At 36.8% G+C, this 20,822-nt stretch overlaps 2 pseudogenes; one reads left to right on the top strand and one right to left on the bottom strand.

Moving 5' to 3' along the window:
* LOC113201524 (antigen WC1.1-like) overlaps window positions 1-10,129 on the top strand; it is a 212,533-nt pseudogene extending 202,404 nt beyond the window's left edge.
* Window positions 10,130-14,334: 4,205 nt separating this feature from the next.
* Window positions 14,335-16,583, bottom strand: LOC144255024 (protein tyrosine phosphatase domain-containing protein 1 pseudogene; annotated as a pseudogene).
* Between the last annotated feature and the right edge of the window lie 4,239 nt (window positions 16,584-20,822).

Genomic DNA, 20,822 nt, shown 5'->3' with positions numbered 1-20,822 from the left:
GCAGATTTTACTCATCTATTTATTCAATCAGTAAATATTTATCAAGCCACTTTCATAACATTCATGGAAAGTCACCTGTACATACTTCTAATGAATGCATTCAACATGCCAGGTGCCATCCTGTTTGTAGGAACAGAGGGAATGAAGCAAGGTCACCTTTCTAGTGGAGTTTTTTCTGGGTTATGCATGTCTATGTGTATTTTAATGTACACACATGAACACGTTCATGATCCTGTTAGTATTTTTTCATGTACTGGGCACAGTAAGAACAAGTAAACTGAAAAATAATTTCAGCTGCTGATAGGGATATGCTCTAGGGGATGTCTCAGTAACCCATCCTGTTAGACTACTTCTGAAGCACCTTATCTCCACCTGTCACCCAAACTGAGCCCAGGACCTTAGAGAGCCTTGTCTTGGGGCAGGATCACCTCAGTTGCCCCTGAACCTGTGCTTCCCCACTGTCTGCTCCTGCAGGAAACAGACCCAAGAGCTGTCCAGCCACTGCGCCTTGCACAGGTACCTCATCCCCTCCCACCTTCCCCATGGCTTCCAGGGGCTCCTTTCCTATTGCCAGGGCAATAAACGGAGGTGCTGCTGCCTTTTCAGACAAAGAGAAGCTCCGACTCAGGGGAGGAGACAGTGAGTGCTCAGGGCGAGTGGAGGTTTGACATGAAGGCGCCTGGGGCACTGTGTGCGATGACTCCTGGAGCCTGGCAGAGGCTGAGGTGGTGTGTCAGCAGCTGGGCTGTGGCTCTGCCCTGGATGCCCCAGAGAAGGCTGCATTTGGCCCTGGAAATGGAAGCATCTGGCTGGATGAGGTGCAGTGCAGGGGCAGGGAGCCCTCCCTGTGGGTCTGTGCTGCAGCACCCTGGGGACAGAGTGACTGCAAGCATGAGGAGGACGCTGGTGTGAGGTGCTCAGGTGAGTGGCAGGACCAGGTGAGGGGCCTAGGGTTGAAGGAGTGTGTTTGCATCCAAAGGGCTTCCCAGGCTGCCCTGCTGCCCTGAGCCCTGGCTCTGGAAGGCTGTACCCAATCTCCTGGCATCTTAGAGACAACCATGTCAGTGGTGGTGGTTGGGATTGAGCAACATTCCCAGACCCACACAGTACAATAATTCCATTTTCTTTCTCTTCTCCCCAGGTGAAAGAACAACAACTCGCCCCACCTGGAGAAGTAAGTGGTTCTTTTGCTGTGACCCAGGTAATGTAGGAGATAGGCAGATTTTCAGTGTTCTGTGCACTGAAAATTAAGATTTTCCGTATACACAACTCTGGTCATATTACAGTAGGCCTGATGATCAGGTGTTAGAAGAAGCTATTATTTGTGTTAAGTTGTAGCAGTCAGAGAGCTCCAAAGCCATATCCACATTTACTTTATAGAAATCTCTTAAAATCAGACTCAGAAGATATTTGACACATCCCAGAGCAGGATCTAGGGTGGTAATCCTGGGATTCAGGCAGATCTATGATGACTGAGCTAGGGACTTCATGGTCCTGAGGACTCAAGTGATGACCAGGATAATTGGGTTCTCCTGAGCTTAAGGTCCTCTCTAAAGACTCATGGCTCTTTTTCTACTTCAGGCACCAGTTCAGCCTCAGCTCCTGTCCCTGGCATCTTCTCCTTACCTGGGATCCTCTGCATGATCCTGGGAGCCCTTCTATTTTTGGTTCTCATCATCCTGGGAACTAAGCTGCTCAGAAGGAGAGCACAGCGCCAAGGTGGGGCTAGGGAATGCTGTAACATGAAAGTATGCAGGGATAATATTGGACCAACTGTGTTTTTTTTAAACTATGCATTTTAGTCTTCTTCCAATTATATGAACAACTGCCTTATCTACCATGGACGTGGAGACTTAAAAGACATGAATTCATTCTGGGTTAAAATGTGGAGCCCTCAAATATGATGGCTTCCCATGTGTACAGTGCTAGTGGGAACTGATTATAAGATCCAGGAGTGGCATGGTAATCTAGTTCTATTCCAGTAGATCACAAGGCTAAAGAAAAGGACCCTGGAAGCCTAGAAGAGTGTCTCCAAGAGTGTGCATTGGAGAAGATTTTGTCTAGGGGAAACATTTCCAAGACTAATGTCTGAACTCAATCTGCTTTCCATAGCCTTATCCACTTTCGAAGACACTGTTGATGAGGTCCTGTACCAGGAGATCGATTACCCAATAAACCCAGAGAAGGAGAGCCTGCTGAACATCCAAGGTGTGTCCATAGCCTCCTTTATTTGCACGAGTTCACCATCAGTGTGGGAATTATCAGTAAGCAAAGTCCACATGACTAACACAACATTCATACGGCAAATTTGGTAGCTCTCTATTACTGAAATAAATTGCCTGAGACAATCAAATTATAAAGAAGAAAGTTTTATTTTGCTTCCAACTTTCAGATGTTTTACTCCATGATAATATGGCTTGGTTGCTTTAGGCCTGTGCAAGGCACCATATCATGCTGGGAGTATGTGGTGGAGCAAAGATTTTCATCTCACGATGACCAGAAAATTAAGAGAGAGAGGAAGAGATTGGCATCCTATAATCCTTTCAAGAGCATGCACTCAACAACTTAATTCCTCCCACTAGTTCTCACACCTTAAAGGTTCTACATTTTCCAATACCTCCAACCTGAGGACCAAGCATTTAGAACAAGATCTTTTAGGAATATTCCTTGACCACTAAGAAAATTATCAGCTTCCTTCTAAGGCAGGAGTTCTAAGGCCTCTCTCTACAAGTATGAAGCTTCAAAATTTCTTCTGAACCATGACATTGACCTCCTCCTGTGTTTGTCTCTGATGTTTTCTCCCTACTAGGAACCATGTTTGACGATGGCTCAGCAACTAAGCTACCCTATTATATAGGGGACAATGAGGAGAATGGAGACCCTGAATCTGTCCCAGGTAGTAAAGACAAGTCTTTCCTTGGATGGTGGGGGTGAGGAGGAGGTTATCATCTGAAAAGAATTTTCTGTGATTAAGATGGGAAGGGTCTCTTCCTTCAGGTTCACAACTACCTTTTCTCTCCACCCAAATCTGTCATCTCAGAAAGGGAAAGATGAGATTCTAATCTGTTGGTTTCCGTAGATACTTCCCTATGGTCACAGACATACCTCAAACATATTATAAAATCCAAGGCCATAAATTGAAAAAGAACATTTGAACCTTATCATCTCACAAATTCCAAGGTGAAAGAGAACATATGGATTTGACCTGAAATACAAGGATATATAAACTATTCTGTGGTTTATGTGAATACTAAGACAAAAAAAAAGACATTCATAATTCCTAGAACACAAGGAGTTTCTGGTGCCTGTACTTATCAATCACTGGGAGAGCTTCTCTACAAAGAACATAAGAAAGGAGAGCATCCTGCACCTTCCTCAGTGGTAAAAGTGGAGAGTTCCAAGGATGAGGCATGTCCAGGAGTGCTCTGTTAAGACGAATCTCAGCAGAGCACTAGAGGAGGTTGAAAACCATGCCTCCTGTGATTCAAATTGGTAGAATAGCCTATCTGTGGAGGAGAGAGAGAGCCAGTCTTCTTTCCTGGAAAGCACTGTGTCTCCATTGCCTCAGAGGCCATATGAACAGCCTGGGTTCTCCTTAATCTTGATGAAATCACTCTCAGTCATTGATATATACATATTTTTTTCAACCCTCCACCATATGCCTGAAACAAGTGCCTCAAACTTATAGCATATTTTTTATTGAATTTTTTTGGCATAGCTTTTTAGTAAAATATTATTGAACTTTATACATTGAAATATTTCGATGATTTACATGATCTAAGAATATGGAGATCAAATGTATGCCTTTGGGACAGCCTTGAAATATGGTACCTATATTTCTCAGCTATTAGAATCTCTGCATTAGAAGAGACTGAAGACATCACCTAGACTAACAAATATCTTGCTCTTCCTCCTTCTTCCCTGTTTTCAGAACCTCAAGGACAGCATGCAGTTGCCACAAGCAGTGGTTGTGATGAAGTTGAAGAGGTACCTGTTCCTGAAGTTCCTTCTTCCTTTGGAATGAAAGATAAGAACTTTTTCACAGAAGATGAAGGTGGTGCCAGGGGTTCTCAGACAGGTAAGTGGATAGCTATCTCTCCAATGGTCTTGCATTATTATCATGATAAAAATAAATTTGGGCATATCAATGACCAGTTTTCCTATCTAAGTAACCTTGTAAACCAAGATGATGTCATCTCTTCCCTTTTTCTGATTATTGAATCTGTTTTATTTCTTCTGAAAGGAGATACATATCATGTCCTTTGTCTGCACACACTGCCCATGGGATGGAGACATGTCTGTATGAGCTGCAGAGATTTTGTGGCTTTGTTCCGATTTTCACACAGCAAACCAAGACCTCTGTTTGAACAACAAGCATGGTGGTCTTTAAGCCTTTGAAAAGTAATTTGGAGACCATTTTCATCTTTTTATTAGTGCATTATAATTATTCATAATAGTGCCATTAATTTTGAAATATTCATAAGTACAAATAGCATAATTTGCTCCATTTGAATATCTAGTGCTTCTCCTTTCCCTCCTCCTTCCCCTGATTTACCTTCTATTAATCAACAGGTCTGCCTTCTATGTATTTATTGTTTCTGTAGTGACAACATTACATTCATACAAAAAAGTAGAATTCTTTATGTTATATTCAAGCACACGGAGAGAAAGATATGGAGAATTTCATTTCAGAGTACCCCCATTTCTCCTCCTCATGCCTCCCTTCAACCCCCTTCTAATCCACTGTTATTGCTTCTATTTTCATAATATCTCTCTTTTTATTCCTTACTTCTATGTAGCTTCTGCATATGAGAGAAAAGTTTTAACATTTATCATAATGAGTCTTATTTCACTTAGCATGATTTTCTCCATTCCATAATTTACCAGCAAATGATATAATTTAATTTTATCTTTATGACAGAATAGATCTCTATATATGTGTTTGGGTATTGTGTGTGTGTGTGTGTGTGTGTGTGTGTGTACATATATGTATAGTTTTTAATCCATTCATTTATAGAGAGACACATAGGCTGGTTCCATAACCTGGTCACTATAAACTAAGATATTATAAGCACTGATATACCGGCATCACTGTTTTATGCTTATTTCAGCTCTTTTGATGCATAGCAACAAATGGAATAGCAGGGTCATATGGTAGCTGCATTCCTACTCTTTTAAGGAATCTTCATACAGCTTTTCAAAGAAGTTATACTAATTTGCCCTTTCCACCAAGAATGTATGAGTGTTTCCTTATCCACACATCCTCACTAACATTTATTATTTAATTTTACATTTTTATCAGTTCATTAACTTCTGCATAATAGTAGTGTTCATTTTGAACTATTTATATATACACAGATAAAGTTTTCTCCATTTTAATGCCCCTTCTTCTGCTCCCCTTCCTCTACTTATTTCCTTTCTGTTAATTTATAGCTTATTAATAAGTCAGTGACATATATGTATATATATATATATATATATATATATATCACCATGGTATATTTATGTATAACATAATTTGATTGATTTCATTCCACAGTTCCTCCTTTTTCTCATCCTTTCTCCCTTCACATCAACCCCGTTACTCTATTCCACTGATATCTCTTTTTCTTTCATTAGTCATTTTCATTCCAGAATTCCACTCCCTTTTTTCCCTTTATGCCTTATTTTGCTCCAACTTCTGCATATAAGAGAGGAAATTCAATTTTTGACTTTCTGAGTTTGGTATATTTCCCTTAGTATGATGTTCTCCAATTCCAGCCATTTACATGTAAATGCCATAATTTAATTCCTCTTTATGGCTGAGTAGAATTCTATTGTGCATATTCACCACATTCTCTATATCCATTCATCAGCAGACAGGCACCCAGGCTGTTTCCATAATGTAGCTATTGTAAATTGTGCTTCCATCAACACTGATATGCCAATATCACTTCAGTATGCTTATTTTAGTTCTTTGGATAAAACCAAGGGGTGAGAAAGTCATGAAGTTGTTTCAGTCCTAATCTTGTGAGAACTCTTTATACTGTTTTCCAAAGTGGTTGTAGTATCACCAAAAATGAATGAGTACTTTTCCCCACATCCACACCAGCATTTATTATTATGTATATTTTTGATGATTTCCATTCTAATAGGGGCCAGATGACATAAAAATGTAGTTTTGATCTGCATTCCCTTGATTGGTATAGATGTTAAGCAGCTTTTCATATATTTCTTGGTCATTTTATACTTCTTTTGAGAAATACCTGTTTAGCTTTATTGCCAATTTATTAATTAGATTAATTGCTTTTTAGGTGTTAACGTTTTGAAATCTTTGTATATTCTGTTTTTTTAATCCTTTGTCAAAAGAATAGCTGTCAAATATTTTTCTTCCGTTTTATAGGTGCTCTATTCATTCTCCTGTTTCCTTTGCTGTGCAGAAATATTTTCATTTGATACCATCCCACTTGTTGATTCTTAGTTTTATTTCTTAAGCCTTAGAGGTCTTGATAAGGTTCCTGTGCCAATATGTTGGATTAGTGAGCCCATTTTCTTCTGTAAATCACAAATTTTCTGGTCTAATTAATAGGTGTTTCATTCATTTTAGTTATCCTTTATGCAGGATGAGAGAGAGAGGGAACTGGTTTCATTCTTCTACATACAAATATTCAGTTTTCCAAGCACCATTTTTAAAAAAGACTCTTTTTTTCCAACGTCTTTTTTGATAAATTTTTGCACCCATTCATGTTAAAACTATTGAATAAATTAGGGATAGAAAGAACTTACCTCAACATTATAAAGGCTATATATAACAAATGCAAAGCCAACTTCTTATTGAATGAAGAAAAACTAAAAAACTAAAAATATTTTCTCTGAAATCAGGAACAAGAAAAAGATGTTCACTCTCACTGCTCCTAGTCAATATAGTTTTTGAAACTAAAGTCAGAGCAATCAGACAAAAGAAGAAAATAAAGAGATACAAATATGAAAAGAGGCCAAATTATCTGTTTTCTGAAGAAAGGATCCTGTATGTAGTATACTCAAACTTCTCCACCAGAAGAATTCCAATACTGATATAGAAAATTAGGAAAGTAGGAAACAAAAACAGCATTCAAAAATCAACAACTTTTTGGGCTAGGGTTGTGTCTCAGTGGTAGAGCGCTTGCCTAGCATTTGTGAGGCCCTGGGTTCAATCCTTAGCACCAAATATAAATAAACAAATAAAATAAAGGTATTATGTCGACTACAACTAAAAATAATAAATATTTTAAAAAATCTGTGTCTTTTCAATATTCCAATAATAAATTTGCTGAGAAAAAAAATCAGGAAAACTCTTCCATTCACAATAACCTAATACAAGGCACTGATTGTTATTCATCTTGAATCTTGTCATTCTAACTGGGGTGAGATGAAACCTCAGTGTAGTTTTTATTTACTTTCCTTTATTGTTAAGAATGTTGGACAGTTTTTTCATATATTTGTTGGCCATTTTCATGTCATCTTGTAAAAAATGTCTATTTAGCTCACTTACCCATTGACTGGGTTATTTGGGTTATTTTGATGTTTACATATTCTGGACATGAATTCTCTATCAGAAGAATAATTGGCAGAAGTTTCCTCCCATTTTTTAGGTTCTCTTTCATCATCTTGTTTATCATCGTCTTGTTTCCTTTGCTCTTTGAAGTTTTCAAATTTGAAGCTTCGTCAATTGATTCTTGGCTTTATTTCTTGATCTTTGAGAGTTTTGTTAAGGTAGACACTGTTTGTTCCTGTGTATTGGAGAGTTGGCCCTATGTTTTCTTCTAGCAATTGTAAAGATTCTTTTCAAATTAGTAGGTCTCTGATCCATTTTAGTTGAAGTTTATGCAGGTGAGACAGAGGGAGCTCCTTTGATTCTTCTACATATGGATATCCTGTTTTCCCAGAGCCATTTGTTAAAAAGTCCATTTAGTCAGCCTTTTCACTGCTGTGACTAAAAAAATCCAACCAGCACAATTATAGAGGAGAAAGGGTTTATTCAGGGACTCACAGTTTCAAAGGTCTCTATTTATAGACAGCAAGATCCATTCAATGGGGCTGGACATGTTGCTGAGCATCATGGTGGAAGAGTTTGGCAAAAGGAAGCAGCCTACATGGTGATCAGGAAGAAGAGACAGACTCCACTCTCCATCTACACAATATATACTCCAAGGCCATGCTTTCAGGAACACACCCCCTCAAGCCATACCCTACCAGCCTTCAGTTAACCACACAGTTAATCCCCATAAGGGGAAAAATGCAATGATTGCATTAAGGCTCTACAATCCAATTGTTTCTCTTCTTGCACTGCCTCACACATGAGCTTTTGGAAGACACATCACATCCAAACCATAACATCCATTTTTTTCTCCAATGTGTGTTTTTACTGATTTTGTCAAGTATTAGATGACTATATCTATGTGGGTTTATCTCCATGAGTTCTATTCCTTTGATTTTCATTTTGGTTTTTATAAAAAACACCATTCTCTTATTGATGGAAGAGTTCTGCAGCATGATTTGAGCATGGGAATTGTGATGCCTCAGCCTTGTTCTTCTTGCTCAGTATTCTTTTGGCTACTCTGGATCTTTTATTCTTCCATATGAATTTTGGGAATAATTTTTAGCTCTGTGAAGAAAGTCATTAATATTTTGATTGGGACTGATTGAAACTATAGATTTCTTTTGGTTATATAGTCATTTTATCAATATTAAATCTGCTTATTGAAGAACAATAGATGCCTTTCCATCTTCTATAGTCTTCTTCAAATTCTTTCTTCAGTGTTCTATAGTTTTATTTTAGAAGTCTTTCAATTTCTCAGCTAGGTTTATTTCCATGTTTTTGTTTTGTTTTAGGTTATTTTCAATGGAATACTTTTATTCATTTTTTTGTTGGTTTTACTATTGGCATATAGCAAAACTTAATTTTTGTACATTTATCCTGTATTCTGCTGCTTTGCTGTGTTTATTTGATAGCTCTAAAACTCTTCTGATGGAGATTCTATGTATAGAATTATATCATCTACAAATGGAGATAATTTGATTTCTTCTTTTTCTCTTTGTATCCCTTTAATTACTTTGTCTTATATAATTGATATAGCTAATATTATAAGAACTACATCGAATAAGAATGGTGAGGGTATGAATCCTTATCTTACTCTAGATTTTAGAAGAAATGCTTTTATTTCCTCACCATTCATTATGATGTGATGTTTTTCATGTGTAGCCTTGATGAGATAGTTTTCTTCTATCGCTAGTGTTTTCAGAACTTTTAACATGAATGGTGCTAAATTTTGTTGATTATTTTTTCTGCATCTATTGAGTTAGTTAGGTATTTTTTTTCCTGGATTCTATTTATTTGATGGATTACATTTATCCATCCACATATGATGATCCAAACTTTCATCTATAAAAATTTATTTTTAAGGAAGTATGTGACCAATTATTTTCAATAACATTTCCCACTTTAATTAATAATGTAAAATAGCCTTAAATAGAGATATTAAAATTTTCCATGCTAGAAGAAAAAAATTATCTTATTGTTTGAAATAATATGTGGTGTCATATTTTGGAAATGGGCTTTTCACTTGTACATGGTCATGCAGTCCATGGGAAAAGAAAACTACTGAATTCAGTTAAGCTGCCCTTCTTTTGCATCTTCCAAAGTACCCAAATTGTTATCATGAATCCTGTGAGGAAAAGTGTAGTGTGTTATTGAGGTACAGAGGAATTGAGGGAGGTCATCTTTTGCCTGAAGTGCTTAAGGAATCAGACCAGCCTGGTGTGGAAGAGAAAACTTGCATCTTTTTGCCACTCCTCACCGTTTTTAACCCATATTCCTTCTCATTGTTTGCACAGGACATAGTCAATGTGATATAGCTCTATCACTCCTTCCAGAAAAATTCTGGTTCTTCATAGATATTTTGGAGCCACTCTACTATTCCTTTCATTCTTCAAGAGGACTCTGGACTTTCATTTGTGTCATCACTGAAACCAGGATTCTCTTACTGTTTCAGGCATCTCTCCTCAGTCTCTCAAAGAAGCTGATAATTCTAACATGGAAGAGACAGCATCCTTATTGATCCTGAGACAAGAAAACCTTGAATATGATGATATTGAGCCTAATACCTTTTAAGTTTTTTTTTCGTGTGTGTGTGTGTGTGTGTGTGTGTGTGTGTGCAAACAAGTCTTGAGAGAGAGAGAGAGAGAGAGAGAGAGAGAGAGAGAGAGAGAGAGAGAATGTTCTGTCTTCTTCATTACTGGAAAGTTTCTACTTGTATCCTTTATTCACAATAAATACTCTGAGCCTCACATACCAGTGTAATTCTCTTAATGTGAATGCATTCACCCCCAGCAACCTCTGAAAATTCAGTGTTCAAACTGAATGGATCCCACCTAGGATCCCACACACACTACACAACTGCTTCTTTTAGATGGACAGATGTTTATTCTTCTCTTGAACAGCATAAAACTGGAATGCAGTCCTGAACTAAGAACTTGGTCTTACAAAAATTAACTTAGAAATACCTATTGTTATATTCAAAAAATTCCATTCATGCTTGACTAAAACCTACATTTAGTGATTGGAGTGTATCAGGTGGATGGAAAATAGCTATATTTTTTCTAATTTTGCATAAGTTTTTTATAGAATATCAATAACTAAATTCTGCTACTGCCTATTAGTCTTTTACTCCAATGTCCTCTTCTTCTTTGTTGTTATTCCACAACTCTCCAAATTTCATGTTTTCCATAAAATTGTACTATTAATCATTAAATTCTGTTGTTTTCTATCATTTTTCATTGTTCTCTACTTCTTTCTCTGCTATCTTGTTTAAACAGCCAATGATTCTAACCACCAGAATTACAAAAGATTTCTAAGTGGCTGTATTTACTGTGAATTATTCCCATCCCAGACCATCTTCACATATTTATTTGAGTTGGAAAGGACTGAGTAAGCAAGCCAAACTCTAAAATTCTCTATGCTTGAGACTCATTATTATCAACAGCAAATTTTCCAAAATTCAGTTATTTACATGCAAACATGATTTTTTTCTACATCTGCATCCTAACTGAATAAATTTAAACCAAGATTTTATTTACACATTTTTATAATTGCTTCCTTTTACTTAATGAATTTTTTTCTGTTTTTATTTTGTTTAATATTTTTGTGTTGTAGATGGACAGAAATGCTTTATTTTCTTTATATATTTATTTTTTATGTGGTGCTAAGTATTGAACCCAGTGTCTCACACATGCTAGGCAAGTACTCTGCCACTAGGTATAGCCCAAGCTCCTTCTGTTTTTATTAATGTGTTATAGATATTCATAATAGTGTGATAGATTTTGACATATTCACACTTACATTTCACATATTTTGCTCTATTCCCATCCCCAGTATTTCCAGTCTCCCGCTTCTCCTCCCTTCCCCCGCTCCCCTGCCTCTACTCTACTGTTCGTTGTTTTTTGTTTGCTTCTTTATATTTTGTTGTTTGTTGTTTGCTTCTTTATATTTTGTTGTTTTTTGTTTGCTTTTTTATATAAGATTGAATTTACTCTAATATATTCATATGTGTACTTAGCATAATTTTGTCAATTTCATCCTGCATTTACTCACATTTCATGTGCCTCCAATGTCCTCCTCCATTCTCTTCTTCTCCTCCACTGAACTCTCTTCTAATTTTCATGGATCCCCCATTTTGAACTTTATTTCCCTCTAGCTTTACCATAAAAGAAAAAGAATTTGACCTTTGACTACCTGAGTCTGGTTTTGTTTACTTTTATTACTTGAATATTTTATTTAAAAATAAAATGTATTTTCCTATCATAAGATACATAAAGTTATTTTAAAAATTCTGAAATTTATAAACCATTAGTACAGTTATTTTTTCAAAACTTCCCATGCACCTCTGTAATTCAGAATTGGGAATCATTTAGCTATATCAGAAAGTTCAAAGGCCTTACCTTAGACTATGAAGTCCCCACATTTGGAGGTCTACCTTCATTGTTGGACCTCATTAGATAGACACAGTCATTTTAGGAAACAGCAATAGCAACTGTTTCCTGAACACATCAGACTCTTACAAATTTGTCTTTTGTTTTATTTGGGAGTTGTTCTTTTCACTTTTATTCAAATAAACACAATACTTGTATATAGACTGATCATATCTCCTGGATTTTCAGATGTGCAGTGCTGTGGTCAAATCATGACTATTCTATAATTTGAAACAAGCATTTTGTACATACAAAGAAAATAGCTGGGGTTTTTTGATGAAAAAAGAAAGAAAGAAAGAAAGAAAGAAAGAAAGAAAGAAAGAAAGAAAAAGAGCTAATAAAAAACATTATAGTGTCACTTGCCTACTTGAGATTGATGGAGCCAAGGACATTTTATTCTTGGGGGGGGGGGTAAAAATCTAATGTACCTCTAGATTTAATGCAACTCCTTCCTCTCTTTCTTTCCTAAATGAGACATTTCAGGAGTGGTCTAGCAAGTTTGTCAATTGCTATTGGATTTTATTTTATAAGAAAATTTAAACAATATGGAAGAATGTTATAGTTAGCCTTTGCCATTAGAGTTAGTAAGACCCATAATGACTAAAATATTTTCTGATGTTCTAGACCCATAATTCAGAAATGAAGGAGTTGAAGAAATTTTATTCATTTTAAATTAAGCCTGCTTACCCAGAAATTCCATCTTGAAAACTAAGTAATACCTTGTTTAGTTTGGTCTGATTAATATCAATTTTACTGAAGAAGCTGGTGTCCTTTCTGTGGCTTGGCCTTTGCTACTCCTACATATTAATTTAATTTAATTAAAGTTGTGGGTTTAAGTACTGAGTTTGACCTGCAAGAAATGAGTTTAGGCAGTCTTGTCACCCTTATCTGAAACCAGTTAGGGTGAATGCAACCTGGGGTCCAATTCAACTTAAAAATTGTAATTCTCTCATAGCAAAACAGCAGCCAAAGACAGAGGCCTGAGACTAGTGGGCCTATGGAACTCAGATTGGGTAATGGGGACCATGTCAGGCCATTGTCTATGTGGATAGTGTATTAGCACAAGCAGGCTGGCCCAACCCTGGCTGATTCTGGCTGTGTCTCCTTTACAGAATGGCTGTGGTGTCTGGAGAGAGCAGGGCCAGCACAACTAGCTGGCAGGACTATACTTTCTGTGGAGACCCTGGAGGGACACAGGCAAGTCCTGTTCTTTACCAATTTCCCACACTGCCCACTTCTGACCCTACTTCCTTTGTAAGATGTGATTTGGCTCAGCAGCAACTTAGGAGAGTGGGAATAGGCCTGGTATATTGAGACTTGCTCCTGCCTACTGTGACAGCCAAGGCTGGAAAGATCATCTGGAAGCCTGATGTCCTTTACTTTCTACAAGCAAAAAATCCCAGTCACAGCCCAGAGCAGTGGTGCATGCCTGTAATCCCAACAGTTAAAAAGAATATGGCAGGAGGAACATGAGTGCAAAGCCAGCCTCAGCAAAAGAGAGGTGCTAAACAACTTAGCCAGACCATCTCTAAACAATATTCAAAAACGGCTCTGATGTGGCTCAGCAGTTAAGTAACTTTGGTACCAAAAGACAAAAAATTCCAGTTACTTTACAGCCTATCCACTAAAGCAAAAGTAAATGGCTTTGAAAAATAATACACTTTGAAACTCTGAAACTTTTATAAAAACAAAAACCAAGAAATTTCAAACAAAATTTTTAGAAGTCCTTTAAAAACATATCAATAAATTTCTTAGTAACAAATTTAAAACATTTGAGACTCTTTGTGACTTTCCTGTGGGATACATACGTAGTAAGCTTTACTATTAAAAATTATCTATTTGGTAAAATGCATAGGAAAAGTTCTATCAAAAAAATTGTTTTGAAATTACTTTTTTCCAGAATGTCAAAAAGAATTAAGGTAAACACACATACTTAAAATGTTAATACAACAATATTAATTCAGTTGAATAAATAAAAGAAAGTGTCACCAAATTTATGGCAATTTTTCAAGACTAAGATGTAACTCAAGAATATATATTTTTAAATTTTTGTTTGTTTGTTTTAGTTGTAGATGGATACAATACCATTATTTTATTTATTTATTTTTATGTGGTGCTGAAGATTGAACTCAGTGCCTTGCACATGCAAGACAGGCGCTCTACCACTGAGCCCAACACAGCCTAAGCTCAAGGATACTTTTTTAAAAATAATTTCCCTGAAAAAGATCATTCTAAGCACAAGACAACAGCATTAAAAATAAAGTACTATGAGAAAAAGTAGTTCTACAAACTTCACCTTATTCACAGATGAACAGAAATGTTATCTTGATATTTAGGCCTGACATTTCATCATGAGGAGAAATTTACCTTCACAAGAGGCCTGGCTTGGGGCTCTTTTGTCATTTTTTCCCCACCCAAAACGTGCTTAAATATTTTCTTCAGGAATTTGTAAACTATTGGTCCATTCTCCAAATCAAAACTAACCTTAGTTAAAACCTCAATGATGTGAATAAGGCAAGCTTCCTCCACCTCCATGGGAATTTCTTCAGGTTCACTATGCAATGCAACACACAAAGGATAGTCTGGTGCTGTCCCTTCTCTAATAAGAACAGGGCTTCAGTGGCACCTGTGTGTCTATCAACCAACGTGTCCACATTCTCTTTGGAGATTATAGGCTCCTTTAGTTGCTCCTCCAAAGACCATATCAAATGACCCAGGATGAAAGGATCTCACTCACCACATGTTCTTTCCTATGCTCCACTTTGGAAATTTAGTTCTTTCTGACACATTTATACCTTCCTTTTCACTTAATACTTTTCTATAAACTTATTTATATTTGTCAGAGCTTTGGCTGCCAGTATCCTCCTTGCTTTAACAGTCAATTCAGATGGCAAGTCAGCATGTGGCACTGCTTCAGACAGACCTTTGCTCTTCTGGGGTTTTCATCCAATCAAGAGCTGTGTCTTGAATGAAGAATGAAGACACCAGATGAAGCTTCAGCCTGGAAGGCTGCAGCAGGTCCTGCCTTCCTCTTCCACAGAGCCTGGGCCCCAACCACTGTGTGGTTCACAACGACAGAGGGCCACTTGCTGATGAGAAGGGTTTAGATCCTTATGGAGATTTGCAAAGTTGGTGTAACTGGTTCCCCAGGATTGCATGAATGTAAAATACCCACAGAGAAGGTTCTACTTCATTGTACTTTTGATTGTCTCTCCCTCAAAGAAGTGGTGTTTCATCATCCTTGGATCTTTCCAATCCTCCACACTTAGAGTGACTCCAGAAAGAAAATGTGTTGCCAACCAATGCCTCCTCTGGAAATCTAGTTCTGGAGATGGTGAGTCTCCACAATGTCTGATGGGCTTCTGCTGCTGGACGTTGTGGCCCAGCATGTCCTGGGCAGGAATGGTGTCCCCTCTTGCTCCAGGAGAGTTTTGGTCCTCTTTAACTCTGAGTCACTGTACCTGAATCGCCTTTTTGGATGGGTCACTGGACATTCTGCCTTTTCCAAAGGAGGTCAAACTCTTGCTCATTGGAAAGAATGATCTCATTTCTCATACTCTGCCACCACTTCAGTAGGGTTAAATGGGTCTGATGCCTCACTCTTGTGCTTCATTAACTCTTCATCCAGCCACATTGTCATAATCTCAGTCATGTTCTTTTCAATTTCAGCAGAGTTCAGGTGCTTTCACCATGACCTACATCACCACTGGCCTGTTTTCAGCAAGGAATTTTCAGACCAGTGGACAATTTGGGGCACATGTTCAGAAGTCATGACTCCTAACCATGAATCAGATGATGGTGGCAAATTAGGTACTAGACTAATGTGACAGCATATGCTTTGGAATCACAGCAAGAGAAAATATTGTGTGAGAGGAGTCAGAGTGAGTAAATTGTTGTACACATAGCAGTTGTCCTCTGGTTTGTGTTGAATTGGGTCACTTAGTCTGCAGAAATATAATTGCTTGGTCAGCAGTCATTCTTGTTGCAGAAACTAAATAACATGCTATTAAAACACCTGTCTGGCTAAGCCCTGTGTGATGATAGATGACAATTTTTCCTTCCTGTAAGACAAATGTCATCATCTTCACCATATCTAAATGGTGGTAGGAGATGCTACTCCATAATCCTTCCATCCAAAATTGTAGAAATAAGTGCCACCCTCCATGAATGCTTCAGAAAGGTATGTGTAACCTTTTTCCTTCCACAGCTGCTAGCATCCTTACCAGGGTGCTGTAGGTTGATTATTGATTTTAGACCATGACTGAGGACCCGCTCCATGATGTGGTACTTCTCCAGGAGCTCAGATAACAGGAGAGCCATGACCTGGATATTATCAGTGATCCAGTATGAATAAAAACCCTTAATATCTTGCTCTTGCTCACTCCAGCAGGCTGCATTCTCACATTTGCATGCTCTACCACCACGCTCTATGAAACACATCAGTGTCAAGGGATGTCATGCCCATACACGCTCTCCACTTTTGTGTACTTCAGTGTTGGATGTTCTGAATTTCCTTTCATGTTTGAAGCATGCCCACTATTATTCACCAACATGGAATATTGTTCTTCATTTGGAGGCAAGACTCCTGCAGCCATGGTAGTTTCTTTTGGAGCTTTGCTGTCACTGTCAGGATCCAGAGCCCTTTGAGCCAGTGGCTCGCTCATCATCCAGAGCCCAGTGGTGCAGGCGGACAGGCAGAGCTGGCTAGCGCAGGGGTGCTACCTCTGAGGGTCTGCAGAAGCAGACCTCCCAGGCCACTCCTCACTACCCTGGGTGGACAGTGAAGTTCAGCCCAGTACATAGGCAACATACTCCTCTGTAGGCCACATACCTGCAAATCTGTGTTTATACATGTTTCTGGAATGGCCCTCTGTACTCTCTAGTCCTTTTTTATATGGTGTGTCTAGGTCAGGTTTCTCAGTAGGTACAGTCAAGGGGCTGGTTGGTGTGCCATCATCTCAAGCTCAGCTGTGAGCGAGAACCCACTGTGAGCGCCTCACCTTGTTCTTGGTGGTATTCAGTTCCTCCTTTGTGGCCTCTCCGTGAACTGACAGAAAAAAACTGGCCTCATTTGTGGGGATGGGCTGGAATTTTTGTGTTACCATCTTCTTAACATGTCATTGTTCCAATCTGGAAGATGCAGACATTATTAGAAGATTCAGAGGGCTAGGGTTGAGCAATAGGAGCAGACATAGTTACCAGAGCTCCCATAGGGGCCATAACCAAAAGCTTAGCAAGTAAACATTAATGTTTTTATTAAAGTGTGTGTGTGTGTGTGTGTGTGTGTGTGTGTTTAAATCATGATCAAACTTAAATTAATTCAGGTAAAACATGATTTTAGCAGAGTCTCTTTTGATAGTTATTATCCAACACTCATGCATCAGACCTCTTTCTCTATAGCATCTCTACTTACTTTTGGTAGGGCTGATACAAGTGTGCATCTCATGTGATATTAAAAGAAGATATTCTTTTTTTTTCTAAAAAAAGGCCTGTGACTTTATTAAAAACATGCACTCAAACATACACAAAACAGAATGAATGCATCAACATATGATTATCAGATATTCAATGTTTCAAAATAATATTTAGATTACATTTGAACAATGTGAGAAGGCTTCTAATCAAACAATGTTATTGGAAAATGAAGTTAATTTTAGTTTTAGTCCAGTATAATACATGATTTAAGATTATTCAGATAATTTTTTATTAAAGCCAATCATGGTCTATTGCATTATTACAGAAACAAAAGTGACAATAAATAAACAAACCAATTGTTAGTTCATAATTTTTCCTGATAATACTTGTATTCCTGTTTTTTGTATCTATTCCTATTTTTTTTTTACCCTTTGCACAATTATGCCATAATGCTGTTTAATTGGGCTTTATTCTTACAAATATGTGCATTGTCCATTTCCTCATACTTTGATATTTCTTGTTTTTTCTTTTGACATGAAAACTCAGCATTTTACCAAAAAATTGCCATAAAATAATTTTAATCAATTTATTCAAATTAGAATGTGAAACTCAAAATAATAGATATTTCAGTGCTGACTAAATCTTCACTTGGGACCCAGACACTGGACCAGGTTCCTAGTCCCTGGTGGCCTTGGTCTTGCTTCTGTCCCATTTCCCTGAGACCCCTCAGCTTCCAGGCAGCTAGGTTCATGTTAGCCATGTTCACTGTGAGCGGTCCCTGATCTGTGCTCGTGGACACTTATTCTGCAATAAAAATGAAATCATATCACCTCAAGGACTGTTCTATGCTATTTACCTGGCTCTTGAATTTAATTTGAGTTTAGTATGTTTCATACCAGACTAGTTATAAGTGTCGTTATTTTTACAAATTAAGAATTTTGTAAAAAGTTCATTATTCGGGCTGAGGTTGTGGCTCAGCGGTAGCACACTTGCCTGGCATGTGTGAGGCACTGGGTTTGATTCTCAGCACCACATATAAAGAAATACATAAAATAAAGGTATAACAACATCTAAAAAAAGGTATTTTTTAAAAGGTTCATTATTAACTTCCTAGACAAGCCAAATATTGAATATTGAACCACCACAATTTTCCTCCTTTTTCTAGTTTATCCATCTGCAAAATCATGCATATTCGGCTGAAATAAGACACAAGGAAATGAAGTCTGCTTTAAAGAACTTGTATTTGTTGTTAACAACCCTTTTCTTCTTCAACAAATAATTCATATATATTTAAGATATACAGGTACTTTATGAGACCCTGAAAATATCAAAATGATTAAGACAGTTTGTCTTTAATGTGTACCAGTAGTAATTAGGCTAAGACATTGAAAAAAAATAATTGCAATATGGCAAAGGGTTGCAAGAAGATAGAAAGTTTGAGGTCAGTATCAGCAATTTATTCAGAACTTGTCTTTAAATAAAAATTAAAAAGGATTGGGCATGTAGCTCAGTGGTACTGTGCCCTTGGGTTCAATCTCAGTATCATCAACAAAAAGTTTTCTTTAACCCAAAACACTGAAAATATATTCAATTATGCACATTGTTAAAAGTTAATTGAAGAGTTTCTCTATTCAGAAGAAAAATCTATCTGGTAATAATCACTATATAAAATATGTTAATTTTCCTGATACCTAAAATATGTCAAGCATATTAAAGGACTATAGTAGTTGGAGTTTTCATAAACTGGATGTATTCTGTTCTCTAGTTTTAATGTGGCAAATTCTTCAATTATATATTTTTAGAGTTCAAGTATCAAGGAAAAGAGAATCACGTAAAAAATGCAAAATATATAGCAGCAAAACTTCTAAAGCTTTGAAACCTAAGCATTTAATAGAGGGCAAAGGTATTTAAATTACCTTATGGATACAAGTTTGAGAGTCAATGGTTACTACATGTCTTAGTTTGTCCTGCCCAATAAATAAAATACCTTAGACTGATAATTTGTAACACAGATTCACTGTTCACAGTTCTCAAGGTTGAGAATTCCAAGATCAAGATGCCAGCCGACTTGGTGTCTAGTAAGGCTATTCTTCTGCTTCCAAGATGGGTCTTTCTTGGTTGCTTTTGTATGGCAGAAAAGGGGAATGAGCTAGGAACATCTCTTTTTATAAGGACATTGATTCCTTTAATGAGGGCTGCTCATGATCTAATATCCTCCTAGAGGCTCTACTTCTTGATACAATTGAATTGGGGTTTAAGAATCTACATATAAATTTTAGGGATAAACAAACATTCAGTCTAGAGTACTCCATATCAAAATCATCTAAAAAACAATGTTCTCATAGAGGTTATATTATAGCAGAGAATAAAAGCTTAAAATGTTATTAGCAAGTGAGTTCCCAAGAGCACAAAATGTGTTACAATGCAGAAAACATTTTATTACAAATTAATGGTACTGATTAAAAGTAGATACTTAGAAGGCTTGACTCTAGTGGTTAATCAGGTATCCAAGAAAGAAGTAATATTCCAGCCCCACCCCATTCTTCCAATTACCATTAAAAATGCCTATTTGTTTTTAAAACTTCTCTAAATCATTCAGTGTATTTTAATATTGTCTGTTTTCTCCTCCTGACCTATCTTTCCTTTTTCATAGTCTTTCCCATGTTGTCCTGGATCTTATGTTTTAAAATATTCTGCTATAGTAAATATTTAGAAAATTGCTTTCTTATAAATAAGAGATTCAGTAAAGGAAATCAAACTTAGATGACTAGGGGAAAAGTTTATATTTTTAAAATGTGAATAGAAAAAGTTGTTTACAGAAACAACTTAGTTATAATGAAACCCCAAAAGCTATTTAATTGTGTTTCTTTGGCAGAATAGTTCATAGTAGTTTTTCACTATGATTATTTTTAAAATATTACTGTCAGTTGGAGGTTGATGTCGCTTTTCTTTCATAGAAATACTCTTTTTAAAATAAAAAAATATAACTATAATATTTGAGGCAACCCGTGTTGTCTAAGAAATACCATGATGGCTGAGTTAGTAGCATTCTGAAATTATGCAATAAAGTGTTTTATGAAATATTATGGAAGAATATATTAAATGTTTCACACATCAGATGCCTTTATCATGCTAGTATAAATGCAGTCACATTAAAAACTATAAGGCTTTTTAAAAGACTGTGAATTATAAGAGGAAAAATTGTTTGTACCATTTTATGAAATAGTGGACTGCTACAGTCATTCATTCTAATTGTGCTTTCTAACCTGAAAAACAGCTTTATACTGAATGGCATTTAATTATAAAGCATGATTTGCACATGAATTTCAAACCCAAAGTAAATTTCATACATGTTGGACATTTTGATATATGAAATGAAAAGATCACATGATTAAGGCTAAGCATATCTTTGTGTGTACATG

The sequence above is a fragment of the Urocitellus parryii genome, chromosome 5 (assembly GCF_045843805.1).
Source record: "Urocitellus parryii isolate mUroPar1 chromosome 5, mUroPar1.hap1, whole genome shotgun sequence".
NCBI classification, from domain to species: Eukaryota; Metazoa; Chordata; class Mammalia; order Rodentia; family Sciuridae; genus Urocitellus; species Urocitellus parryii.
This window is presented reverse-complemented; position numbering and strand designations above follow the sequence as displayed.